We start from the raw sequence: 13,512 nt of genomic DNA, 5'->3' as shown, positions 1-13,512 counted from the left end.
AAATTTTACAGCATCAGGTACCCTGTTGATCTTGAGAAAATTCTCCAGAGATGGCAACTGAAGCTATGGTAGGCCTGAGTACCCAATCCATTCTTCTGTCCACTGAGCTGGATTGAGGCCAAGATTCATAGCGTTAAATATGATGGATGCTCTGGAGCTGTTCTGTTGATGGAGTGGCCTATGACCAGTAGTAGCCATGGACCTAAAAAAGAAACAGATAAAATACAATTATCTAATGTAACTTAGAAAAGCATCTGATTTCCATCTACCTGCACATTTTCTCAGCCACTGATTGTTCATTCCCAGCTAAATCATATTCCCTCCCTTTTCTAAAAGACTAGGTACTGTAGCTCTCATGAGTGATGCCTTGGCAAACCACAGCTTCCTTAAACATGGCATTGGCATTTGACGGTGACATAGGGTGACCATTTTGTTGCCAGAATACCAAGTCCTGTGTCAAAACGTCTTCTAAATTTTTTTGTTGCCATGGCCCAATGAACTGGGCAAGAAGCCAAGGTTTCAGATTTCTGCTAGTAATTACAGGTGTGGTGGTAGCCACATTATTTGATTTCCTGTCCTTGCCTATTTAAGTGGTACAGTGTGAAATATCTTCTGCTTAAAAACCTCAACTTTGGCCGGCTAAGAACTAGCTGTATTCAACTGGACGTATAAGAGAATTTAAGTACCTTTATCTGCACTTTTTTTTCAAAAATACAGTATTTAAATTGATTTTAACTGTGTTGCAGGAATATTAACTGAACTGGAAGTTAGTCAGTGTTTGCTGAATTTTATTATTTGCTAGTAATTACAGGTGTGGGGGTAGCCACATTCTTTGATTTCCTGTCCTTGCCTATTTAAGTGGTACAGTGTGAAATATTTTCTGCTTAAAAACCTCAGCTTTGGCCTGCTAAGAACTAGCTGTATTCAACTGGACGTATAAGAGAATTTAAGTACCTTTATCTGCACTTTTTTTTTCAAAAAATGCAATATTTAAATTGATGTTAACTGTGTTGCAGGAATATTAACTGAACTGGAAGTTAGTCAATGTTTGCTGAATCTTATTATTTGCTAGTAATTACAGGTGTGGGGGTAGCCACATTCTTTGATTTCCTGTCCTTGCCTATTTAAGTGGTATAGTGTGAAATATTTTCTGCTTAAAAACCTCAGCTTTGGCCGGCTAAGAGCTAGCTGTATTCAACTGGACGTATAAGAGAATTTAAGTACCTTTATCTGCAATTTTTTCCCAAAAATACAGTATTTAAATTGATTTTAACTGTGTTGCAGGAATATTAACTGAACTGGAAGTTAGTCAGTGTTTGCTGAATTTTATTATTTGCTAGTAATTACAGGTGTGGGGGTAGCCACATTCTTTGATTTCCTGTCCTTGCCTATTTAAGTGGTACAGTGTGAAATATTTTCGGCTTAAAACCTCAGCTTTGGCCGGCTAAGAACTAGCTGTATTCAACTGGACGTATAAGAGAATTTAAGTACCTTTATCTGCACTTTCTTTTTCCGAAAAATACAGTATTTAAATTGATTTTAACAGTGTTGCAGGAATATTGACTGAACTGGAAGTTAGTCAGTGTTTGCTGAATTTTGTTATTTGCTAGTAATTACAGGTGTGGGGGTAGCCACATTCTTTGATTTCCTGTCCTTGCCTATTTAAGTGGTACAGTGTGAAATATTTTCTGCTTAAAAACCTCAGCTTTGGCCGGCGAAGAACTAGCTGTATTCAACTGGACGTATAAGAGAATTTAAGTACCTTTATCTGCACTTTATTTTTCCAAAAATACAGTATTTAAATTGATTTTAACTGTGTTGCAGGATATTAACTGAACTGGAAGTTTTGACTCTGCTCTTCAGTTAGTCCCACCCACCCTCCCTGTTTTTGATTTGGTGTTAATCTTAGTGGCCTTGAAACTTGTAAATTTGTGTTTGGATACTCCTTCTGGGCCCATCTCATTTGTTCACTCAACTGAGTGCAGTGAGATCATATTCTGATTTCATGCACTCCTACTGTGTACAAAGAGAGCATCTGGGAAACAGAAAAAAAAATTAAGCTTGTTTCCTGCCTTTCCTGTTAAGTGGTATAGACTATTTGCAGGCTTCTGAGCCCCCAAGACCTTCTGTGTTGGAGGGAAGCCTTCTAGCTTAGTTTTTTTTTCTTAGAACTAGCCAGTTTTCTAGTTTCAGCACTCAAATCTGTTTCTTTGATCTCAGCACTTGTTCAGAAAAAAAAAAATTCATCTCCTTTTACTGTACTTGTGTTTCTACCTACTTTATTTTACTTTTGCATCATCTTAAAAGTACTCTGTTGTATTTATTACTGCTTGGTGTAACTCATTCTAAGCCTTTTGGTTTAAACACTTGGGCTTCGGACCAGTTGTTTTGCACTGAGAGGGTTTGTGGTCTGCACTGTAGTGGCAGAACAGGTAGCTTACATCCTTCTAGGTTGGGAACTGCTGATTGAGGGCTCAGTGTCTGTTATTCTAAAAGTGTATTAATTCTGGTTTAAGCACTTGGGCTTTCAGGCCAGTTATTTTACATTAAGAGGGTTCGTGGTCTGCACTCTTGTGGGAGGAGAGGCTGGACTCTGCCCTTCTGAGCTGGGAATTTCTGGTTAAAGTCTTATAGTGCATACATATCTGAACTGCTTCTTACTGAAGTTGGTGCACCTTGTTTGCTGTGGCATAGACTGGATTCGGGCCTGCTGGATCTAGCTTTGTTTGTGTAACTTGAGCACTAATCCAGGCATTCTCTAAAGTATTCAGTTGTATTTATTACTGCTTGGTAGTAACTTGATTAAAGTGTAGCTATCATTCTAAGTCTTTTGGATTAAGCACTTGGGCTTCAGACCAGTTGTTTTACATTAGGAAGGTTTGTGGCATGCACTGTGGTGGCAGGACAGGTAGCTTTCATCCTTCTAAGTTGGGAACTGCTGACTGAGAGCCCAGTGTCTGTTATTCTTAAAGTGTATTAGTTCTGGTTTAAGCACTTGGGCTTCAGGCCAGTTATTTTACATTAAGAAGGTTCGTGGTCTGCACTCTTGTGGGAGAAGAGGCTGGACTCTGCCCTTCTGAGCTGGGAATTTCTGGTTAAAGGTTTATAGTGCCTGAATATTTGAACTGTATCTTACTGAAATTGGTACACCTTGTTTGCTGTAGCATAGACTAGATCCAGGCCTGCTGAATCTAGCTTTGTTTATATGCTTGTTGTTTGTTTGCTTGTTATTTCCCTGGAATGCTAACTCCACCTAATATGTGGCTTCTCAGCGCTTCTGTGGATCACTAGTGATATCTGCATTGCTTACTGTACTTATTTCCTTGTTTCACTTGAAATAAAGTTACTGTTTGTCGTTTTTGCATTTAAATTACCTGTAACACATTGCACTTAAGTTACCTGGCACTTGCTCACTAAAGCAATTATATAAGTCAGCACTAAAAATTAAAAGCACTACACCCTCACTCCCCACTGGCCCTTGTTTTCAATTATAAAGGAATTCCCAATATTATTCTAGCATGTCCAAAGGTCAGTTGTCAATCTCCTCTCCGGTCCAGCTGGTGAATCTGGGAATCTTGAGGCAATGTTACAACTGCCTCATGTACAAAGACAACCCTCTCCTCCTCCCAACAAATTCCAACACATGTGAGAAATGCAACCATATAGCCAAACTGGAGGCTAAGCTCTCTCAACTCAGTACTAGCATAACCAGTCAGGAGGAGAAGGAAACCACACTCACTACAATTCCAGTCTCACATAGACCTACCACGACAGCAAACCAAACACATATTCACACAAAAACATACTCGGAGGCTCTAAATAAAGATCTGCCTAAGCAGCAGAGACCTCCAAAGCAGACACCCAAGCAACCGCTACCCGAAAACAAAACACGTGCAACACATATCTCACAAAGCCAGTGTGCCGAACAGTCACAGCCCTTAAGACTAAACAACACACCTGATACACTTGTAATAGGTGTCTCTATCGTCAGGCACACTGGCGTCCCGCTCACCAGGCTGAACAAGGAGAGGGTCATGGTGAGCAGCCTGTCGGGCGCTAGGATCCGCCACATAACACAAGCACTCAGGTCACTCCAAGGCAAGTACAAATATGACTCAGTCATTGTCCATGCTGGTGTGAATGACCTGAGACGTACCTCCCTGGACTACATGAAAAGAGACATAGAGGAGCTCTCTGAGCATGTAGCCCAGGCCGGTATGACCCTGACCTTGAGTAGCATCTTACCCTCACCAAGAATGATGCCACAATATGAAGACAAGATGATCAATTTCAACAATTGGCTTAAGTACTGGTGTCATTCAAAGGGGATCCAATGCCTGTCAGCTTGGGATGATATGCTCGACAAGTCACGATGCTTCATTAGGGACGGCTTGCACCTGTCACCCCTGGACTTTCGGATATTGGCAAAAGCTCTTGCTACCCCCTTAGTGCCTTTTTTAGGCAAGGCTCAAAAGACAAACCCACCTCCATAGGTATCACAAGGGATAAGAAACTAAGAGTAATGCTACTCAACACCAGAAGTCTAAACCTCAAGATACACGCACTCGAAACTCTCCTTAGCATGGAGAACATCGATATCTGTGCAGTAACAGAAACCTGGTTCAGGGCTCCCGAGAGCACCCCAGCACTACCAGGTTATACCTCATACCATGCTTTTCGGCCCCAAAACTTGGACCGAACCACAAAAGGAGGGGGAGTATCGATATTCATCAAAGATACCCACACCTCCAGGTTGGTGGCAAAGCATGAAGCATCAGAGACTATCCATGTGCAACTAACAGTGGGTAAAACTGCCTTCCAGTTTGTAGCCTGCTACAGACCACCCTCCCAAACCCAGGAACCCCACTCGGCCTTCCTGAGAACACTGGAAAATATGAAGGTCTCCCCAAACACCATTATATTGGGCGACTTCAACTACCCAAACATAGACTGGGAGCATTACTCTAGCTCCAACACCCTAGCTCAAAGGTTCCTAGAATTTATAAACTCAAATGCTATGGAACAACTTGTTACCACTCCCACAAGAGGGGAAAAACATACTGGACCTGATCATCACCAACATGGGGACTCTATGCTCCAGACCAGAAGTGTATCCCTCACTGGTAAGATCAGACCATAAACTAATCTCACTGGATATTCACATCCCGACCCCACCCCCTGCCCAGAAAACCACAGTGAAAAACTTCTCTAAATCAAATTTCACACTCCTCAAAACCGAGGTGGAATCCTTCAAAGCCCCTGGGCCTGTGGAAAATACGGCCCAGACTGCAGAATTCTTTATAAACGCATTCTATGAACACCTTCAGGAATGCATGGATCATGCGATCCCAAATAAAACCAAGACCCAATCCTCCAAAGGCAGACGTCCTGTCTGGTGGACCCCAGCCATAAATAAACTATACAATAGAAGGAGGAAGCTACTAAATGATAGAGCAAAATCCCAAAAAGGGAAGGCATCACTGATCAGTATTAGCAAAAAACTACGGGCACTCATAAAATTGTCTAAGGCCAGCTTCGAGAGAAAAATTGCACAGGACACTAAGGATAATCACAAGGCTTTCTTTAGTTATGTTAGAAACCTGGGTGGTAATTCCCACGTATGCTCAGAATTAGTCCAAAATGACAAAAAATACACCGAACCCACAGACATTGCCAACATCCTAGCTGACAGGTTCAGCGCAAACTTCTCCCCCCCCACCAAAAGGGCAAATATCTATCCCAGCAGAGTGCTGCCCCCCTGACATCTCAGATGCTCAGGTAAGAGCCGCCCTCTCCAAAGCAAAAAACACAGCATCAATGGGACCAGACAGTGTCCCAGGCTGTGTCCTACATGAACTCCAAGAAGAGCTAAACCCAAACATAAAACTACTGTTCAATCTCAGCCTTACTACAGGATATGTGCCCAAAGAGTGGCGTACAGCAACAGTGGTCCCTCTCCATAAAGGTGGTGCCTCAACGGATCCTGGAAACTATCGCCCCATAAGCCTGACTAGCTTGGTCTGCAAAGCTATGGAAAGGATCATCATGGACCTCATAAATAAAGATATTGGGGACCTACAGACACTGGATCCTACCCAGTTCGGCTTTGTTAAGGGCAGATCCTGCCTCTTAAACCTGGTTGATTTCTTTGAAACAGTCACCAAGCCATTGACGAGGGGAAGGTGGTCCACACAGCCTACCTGGACCTCGCAAAAGCCTTCGATACAATACCCCACTTGGGCATTATAGATAAGCTCACCAGCTTAAATATAAACCCCTATGTCACTAGATGGATTGCAAACTGGCTCAAGGACAGAACCCACATGGTTAGAATTGCTGGATCCATGTCAGACTCCAAACCAGTTACAAGTGGTGTCCCACAAGGCTCAGTCCTGGGACCTCCCTTGTTCGGTATATATTTCTCGGAGGTACAGGCCAACACGGAAGGACTGTGGCTGACCAAGTTCACAGATGACTGCAAACTGGGTGCCATAATCGACTCTCCAGCCGACACAAGCATCCTCCAAAAGGGCCTCATAGAAACAGACAACTTGTGCCAGAGCCATGGCCTCAAGCTAAATGCCAAAAAGTGTATAGTCATCCCCTTTGGCAAAAACAAAGTGCCCACAAATTACCACATAGGTGGTAATCCATTAATTACAGAAGAAGTAATTAGGGACCTGGGGACCCAAGTTGATAGCAATCTCTCATTTGACAACCACGTGGCCAAAGTGGTTAGAAGAACATTTTATATAGCCCACCTAATCATGAAGGGATTCACATGTAGATCAGGGGAGGTCATCGTGCCTCTTTACTCATCCCTCATCAGGCCCATAATTGAGTACAATGCCCCTTTTGGGATGTACCTTACCAGACACCTGCAGCAACTGGAAAGACCCCAAAAGTACCTCACCAAGAGGATCAAAGGGCTCAAACAGATGCTATATGCTGCCCGGTTAAAGAAACTCCAGCTCTACTCAGTGGCATACCGCCTGTTCAGAGGTGATCTGTGCCTGATGTATAAAGCCATGTCCAACCCGGAATTAATGGACATGCTGCACCTCAGAAAATCCAAATCCCATCGAGCTACATGCTCGAGAGACTTGAACCTCAGCACTGAAATAAATAGGACATGCTGGAGGGACAGATTCATAACCCAGAGGCTCCCTTCACTCTGGAATAAAATCCCAGTCCAGGTTAGGCAGAGTCCTTCATTGACTCTCTTCAAGAGGAATCTTGATGAGTGGATGGGAGATCGTAGGTTTACCCCGGGTATCACTTCTGTGTCACTGTTAGACAGAGGCACAGTATACTAACCTCGAAAAAGGGCATAGCAAAATAAATTTAAAATGGGTGGCGAAAGCCAAACACATTCTGGCTAGGCTTATAAATGCTCTAGGGCAGATAGTCTAGTATGAACCTATGAATCTATGAACCTATAACCATGCTATGTGTGCAAATGGAAACCTTTGGCATAAAATGGCTAAACCAGCAACAATTTTACTAAAATAATCAGTTTTGGTACATAATAGAGGTCATTGCCACCCAAATGAATTTTTACAGCATCAGGTACCCTGTTGATCTTGAGAAAATTCTCCAGAGACGGCAACTAAAGCCATAGTAGACCTGGGTACCCAATCCATTCTACTGTCCACTGAGCTAGATTGAGGCCAAGATTCATAGCGTTAAATCTGATGGATGCTCTGGAGCTGTTCTGTTGATGGAGTGGCCTATGACCAGTAGTAGCCATGGACCTAAAAAAGAAACAGATAAAATACAATCATCTAATGTAACTTAAAAAAGCATCTGATTTCCATCTACCTGCACATTTTCCCTGCCACTGATTGTTCATCCCTAGCTAAATCAGATTCCCTCCCTTTTCTAAAAGACTAGGTACTGTAGCTCTCCTGAGTGATGCCCTGGCAAACCACAGCTTCCTTAAACATGGCATTGGCGTCTGACGATGACATAGGGGTGACCATTTTGTTGACAGAATACCAAGTCCTGTGTCAAAACTTCTTTTAAATTTTTTTGTTGCCATGGCCCAATGAACTGGGCAAGAAGCCAAGGTTTCAGATTTCTGTAAAGAAATTTGATAACCACCACTGATTTGGTCCATTTTGGATTTTCTTCATAGGATCATATAGGATCATAGGAAGTTACTAGTCTATTGGCCCTGAGGCCCTTAAAAGCCTAGCCAAGAATTCAGCACATGTTCTGACAAGTCAGCACCCGATGCCCCTGACCAGCAGGGACACAGGTGGAATCCCAGTGGTTTATTTTCTGTTCCCAATCCAGTTATCCAGGTTGCACTTAAAAAGGGTGACTGAGGTACTCTGCTTGACATTGAGAGGGAGTCTATTCCACAGAAGGGGGAGTCTCTGGGACACAAATCTATCTCACCAACAAGTTCTATTGATGTCACAGACCAGGTTGAGGTTGTGCGTGTGGGTTACTCAAGTGAAGCTTAACTTGCAGATATGTAGCAGTCCCATCAAGGTGGGGTCTGAGGTTGCTTTGTATGCCAGACAGAGGTCACCTCTGAGAAGTCTGTATGAGACTGAGTAGAGGGACAGGACTTTTTGCCTATCTATGTAGGGTAGATATTTTTGGCCCTGGATTATCCTGGTGAGGAACCTCTGCATCTCTCCAGCTGCTGCATGTGCTTTATGAGGTACAGGCCAAAAGGGGAGTTGTACTTAATAATGGGTCTTATAAGGGAAGAATACAGGGATGTTATGACCTCCTTGTCCCTGGATGAGATACCCTTCCTAATAAGGTGGGCCATGTAGAAAGCTTTCTCTACAACGGAGGCAATATGGGGGTCAAAAGTCAGTTTGCTATCAACCTGGGTGCCCAAGTCCCTCACGACTGACTGCGTGCTTCGGACATGGTTATTAATGTGATAATTTGTGGGGACATCACTATCCCCAAAGGAGATGATGATGCATTTTTTTGGCATTCAGTCTGAGGCCATGTTTCTGGCACCAGTCATTTGTTTAGGTGAAACCCTCTTGGAGAATGTCCACATTACTAGTGGAATTGATGACGGCGCCCAGCTTGCAATCATCTGCAAACTTGGCCAGCCATAGCCCGCTGGTTTTGGCCTGCACCTTAGAAAAGTATATTCCAAATAACAGAGTCCCCAAGACTGATCCCTGGGGTACACTGCTCATTACGGGGCTACTGCCTGAGGTGGCTTCCCCTATTTTGACTAGCTGGGTTCTATCAGTGAGCCATTTTGTTACCCATCTGGTAACATACAGATTGATGTACTAGCTGAGAGAGTTTATCTATTATACCTAAGTGGGGAATAGTATTGAAGGCTTTGGCCATGTCAAGGTAGGCAGTGTGCACTGTCTTCCCCTCGTCCATGGCTTTGGTGACTGTCTCAAAGAAGTTGCCCATATTTAACAGGCATGATCTCCCCTTGATGAAACCAAACTATTATGGAATCAAGTGTTTGGAGGTTGCCATGAGGTCCATGATAATCCATCCCATGGCCTTGCAGATCAGGCTAGTTAGGCTGATGGGTCTATAATTCCCTGGATCAGTGGATGCTCTGCCTTAGTGCAAAGGGTTGACAGTGGCTGTCCTCCACTCAGCTGGGATGAAGATGATACTCAGGCTTTGGTTGAACAGGGTGCCTAATGGTGCTGCAAGTTCCTGCCTGAGTTCATGTAGGATGCAGCCTGGCATGTTATCGGGTCCCATGGAGGCTGTATTTTTTTGCCTTTGAGAGGGCAGTGATGACTTGCTCCCTAGAGATAAGGGGAGTAGGGCAGGTGCTGCAGATGTCCTGATTTACTGATGGAGGGGGGGGGGCAGAGGGGTGAAATTTTTGCTGAACCTGTCTGCCAGCAGGTTGGCTATATCTACAGCATTTGTGTATATGGTGTCCTTGACCAGCCGTTCTGAGCAGATCTGAGTGCTTGCTTTGAGATTGTGGACATATGTGGAGAAGATCTTATGGCTGTCTTTAGTAGATGTGGCCAGTTTGGACTCGAATTTTGGAGGATTTCACTAATCCTATTATTTGCTTATTCAGGCTAAGGAGAGACTGATTCCAGTTAGGCACATGCTCCTTCTTGGTCTTGGACAGCAATTTTTCCCTTTTATTATAGAGTTTATTTATTGCATATTTCTACCAGACAGGCTTACTCTTCCTTGAGGAGGTGGATTTTGTCCTGTTGGGTATTCCTTATTCCATGCAGCTATATAAATGCTTGGATAGTACTTTGGTGTAGGTTTGGACATTTGTGACAGCACAAAATTGGGGGGTGGCAGTGAAGCTGTTTATACCTTCCCTCAGGAGGTTGTAATCAGCTTTGGAGAAGTTTTTATGTTTGTCCTTAGTGGGGGGGGGGGGGGGTGACTTCATAAGTGACTGCTTTGTGGTTGGATCTTACCAGGGAGGATGACACTGTAGGGATGCTACAGTGCTTACTCAAGTCCAAGATATTATCACCTCTTGTGTGTGTGTCGACCAGATGGTCCAAGGCATTTGCATTGACATAATCAAGGAATTTATGGGGATTTGTGTTTTGGCATGAGTAGTTATTCCAATCTATGGTTGGATAGTTAAAGTCACCCAGGATCAGGGTAAAGGGTTGAATTTTGATAGATTTGAAGAGGTCCAGAGAGGTGGAGTGGGCATCTTGAGTCAAAGTTTGGGGCATGTAGCTAGCTATGATTTGAATAGGGGTCTTGTTGATTGGTTTACTGCACCTGGAGTGTCTTCTGTGCATCATACTGTTTGACCAAACTGGAGGTGTGTATGTCTTTAATATATATTGAAACTATACCTCCTTTTGCTTTGCTGTCCATGGTTTGGGGTCTGAATGTATGATAGGATGAGTAACCTGGTATGGCTGGGTTGCTGTCCACAGCTTTGAACCAGGTTTCTGTGACTGTACAAATGTCAGCATCTTCCAGGGTTAAGAATGCTTGCATTGAATGCAGTTTAATGTTTAGACTCCTAGTGTTTAGCAGCATGACCTTTAAATTGAAGAAATGTTCATGTTGGTAGTTTTGACCTCATGGCATTGCCTAAAAAAGGCACTATAGGAGTGGCAAGAGCCGTTGCCAAAAGCATGCAGCCCAAGGGAGACAGATGCAGGCCTTCTCTGGCAAAGCATCATGGTCTGTCGATCATATCTTCCCAGGCTGTCGGGTACTGGATCCCCTTGGAATGACACCAGAAACTAAGCCGATTGTTAGTCAGTCATTTTCTGTTTGTATTGAGGCATCATTCTGGGTGATGGTAGTATGCTGCTTAAGGCTAGGGACATACCTGCCTGGGACACATATTCAGTGAGCTCGATCATGTCTCTCTTCATATAGTCCAGGGAGGTATGTCTCAAGTCATTCATGTCAACATGAACTATGACAGTCATAACTGTACCTGTTGTTGAGAAACTTGAGTGCATGTGTGATATGGTCGATTCTGGCACTTGAAAACAACTAGCCGTGACTTTGTCCTTATCCAGCCTGGTGAGGGGCACATCTGTGTTTCTCACAATGGAGTCTCCTATGACTTATATGTTGGGTTTATGGGTCTTAGTGGCTGTGAGACTCAGGTGTGTGGACTATTTGTGATGTGGTGGGCTGTGGAATTCACATGTGTTTTTGCCTTGGAGGTCTGTTTTGTTTGGGTATGTTTTTGTTGAGGACCTCTGCATATGTGGGTGTATGTTGTATAGGTGTGGGTGGTGTTTGAGGTGTGGTGTTTGTGTTGACAACCTTGTCAGTGCCAGATATACTGGCTTGTGAGGGACAGAGGATATACTCTAGGTTCTTAATGTATTTGCATCTCTCACAAATTGTTTTCCTAGGTGGTAGTAGTAGGGGGTTGTCCATGTACATGAGGCAGTTGCTACACTGTCTCAGGATGCTCATATCAACCAGACTGGCAGGAGAAACTCTATGAAATTGTCCATCCATATTTGTCAGAATCTGAGAGAGAGAGGCCAGTGAGAGCTAAGGGAGTGAAGGGTGAAAGGCCTAAGATGAGCACTATTAGGTGATCACACAAGTTCTACTAAGGGAAAATTTGTAGCTGGAATACCTCGCAATGGGTTAAAAACAGTTCAGCTGCTGTGCGTGTTGCAAAAACAAGTCCAAACCAGCTCAAACATAGGGTTTAAATACAAAAAAAAAATAGAAGATGCTAGTAGCACTGAACTGTAGAAAATCTTGCTAGCCCCTGCTCTCTTTACCAGTCAGCTTGTGTCACGTAAGGTCCAGGCAGCCCTGGACACATACAAATTTGTCACCGCAAAATTGGACCAACCTACTGACTGTAGTAACTCTATAATTCTGAAGACCCCATTGAAAAAACTAGGTAAATATTGTTGCCCATAATACCAGGGAATTAAAAATCCCTAACTGACTTCACTCCTTTTATTACCACTGGCAGTAACTGAGCCCCCTTTGGCATCCTCAAATCTCGTCGATTAGCATTCATGTGACTCCATCCTTTCCATTATCTGTTGATATAGGTTCATAGATTAGTACTAGGCTAACTGCCCTTGTGAGCCATTTTTAAGCCTAGCCAATTATCCCTTGTGAGACTCAAACCCTGCACCTTGTGTTTGTAAGGTAAACACTTTAACCATTAGGCCACCCTCCCAATCCCAGTACTATGCCAAATTGGGCAGGCCTAAGCATCTTGCTAACCAACCTATTTTGTACACATGGAGAGCTGAGGGAGTTTCACAGGAAGCACCCATGCAGAATGTATTGAATGGTAGTATCTAGGTGGTAGCACCTGTCTTTAGCCAGTAGAGACACATAAAAAATTTTTGAATTTTGATAAGGCAAAAGCATAAGATCTCCTGGTGTTTGCCACCCATAAGTTGTCCAATAAAGTCAACATCTTTCTTTTACAAGGAGCCATTTTTGTGGCAAGACTGGTGTAGGAAAATGCTGCGCCTGTGGAGCTAGTGATAGAAACCTGGAAAGCTGGAGATGTGATAAGTAGTCAGCTACAGCATTATGAACACCAAGCATGTTTAGCAGAGAATGTGAGATTCATTTGCAAACTAAGAAATACTAGCAGCCTTGAAAGAGATTGGACTCTGTTGGATCAGGAGGATCTACTTAGCAGGATATGATCAACAGCTTGATTATCAGAATAGAAAATAAGATACTTATCCCTAAAGTGCTCCTGCCAAATGAACTCTGCAGCCAAAATAAGCAAGATTTGTAAGAATATTATGTCTTTCCTGACTGGCTGAGGCCAAGAAGGTGGCCAGCCAGCTCGAAGACATTTTCTACTGATGTAACCATCCATTTCTGCTGCATCTGTGAAAAGGTGAAGGAAGTCTGATGAAACCCAATCATATTGCCATAATGTGACCTCATTGAATTGACCCAAAAATGTTTTCCATAATCTTAAATTGACTTTTACTCTTTTCAGGATTTGAACCCAGTGATTTTTCTTCCATCCTCCTTTTAGGAGATTAGTCAAGGACCTTGCAAAGGTTCTGTCTGGTGAATGGCTTTGCAGGC

Source organism: Protopterus annectens, chromosome 14.part0 (assembly GCF_019279795.1).
Source record: "Protopterus annectens isolate FY-2018-M chromosome 14.part0, PAN1.0, whole genome shotgun sequence".
NCBI classification, from domain to species: Eukaryota; Metazoa; Chordata; order Ceratodontiformes; family Protopteridae; genus Protopterus; species Protopterus annectens.
The sequence above is the reverse complement of the archived record's forward strand: the minus strand, read 5'-3'. Positions refer to the sequence as shown.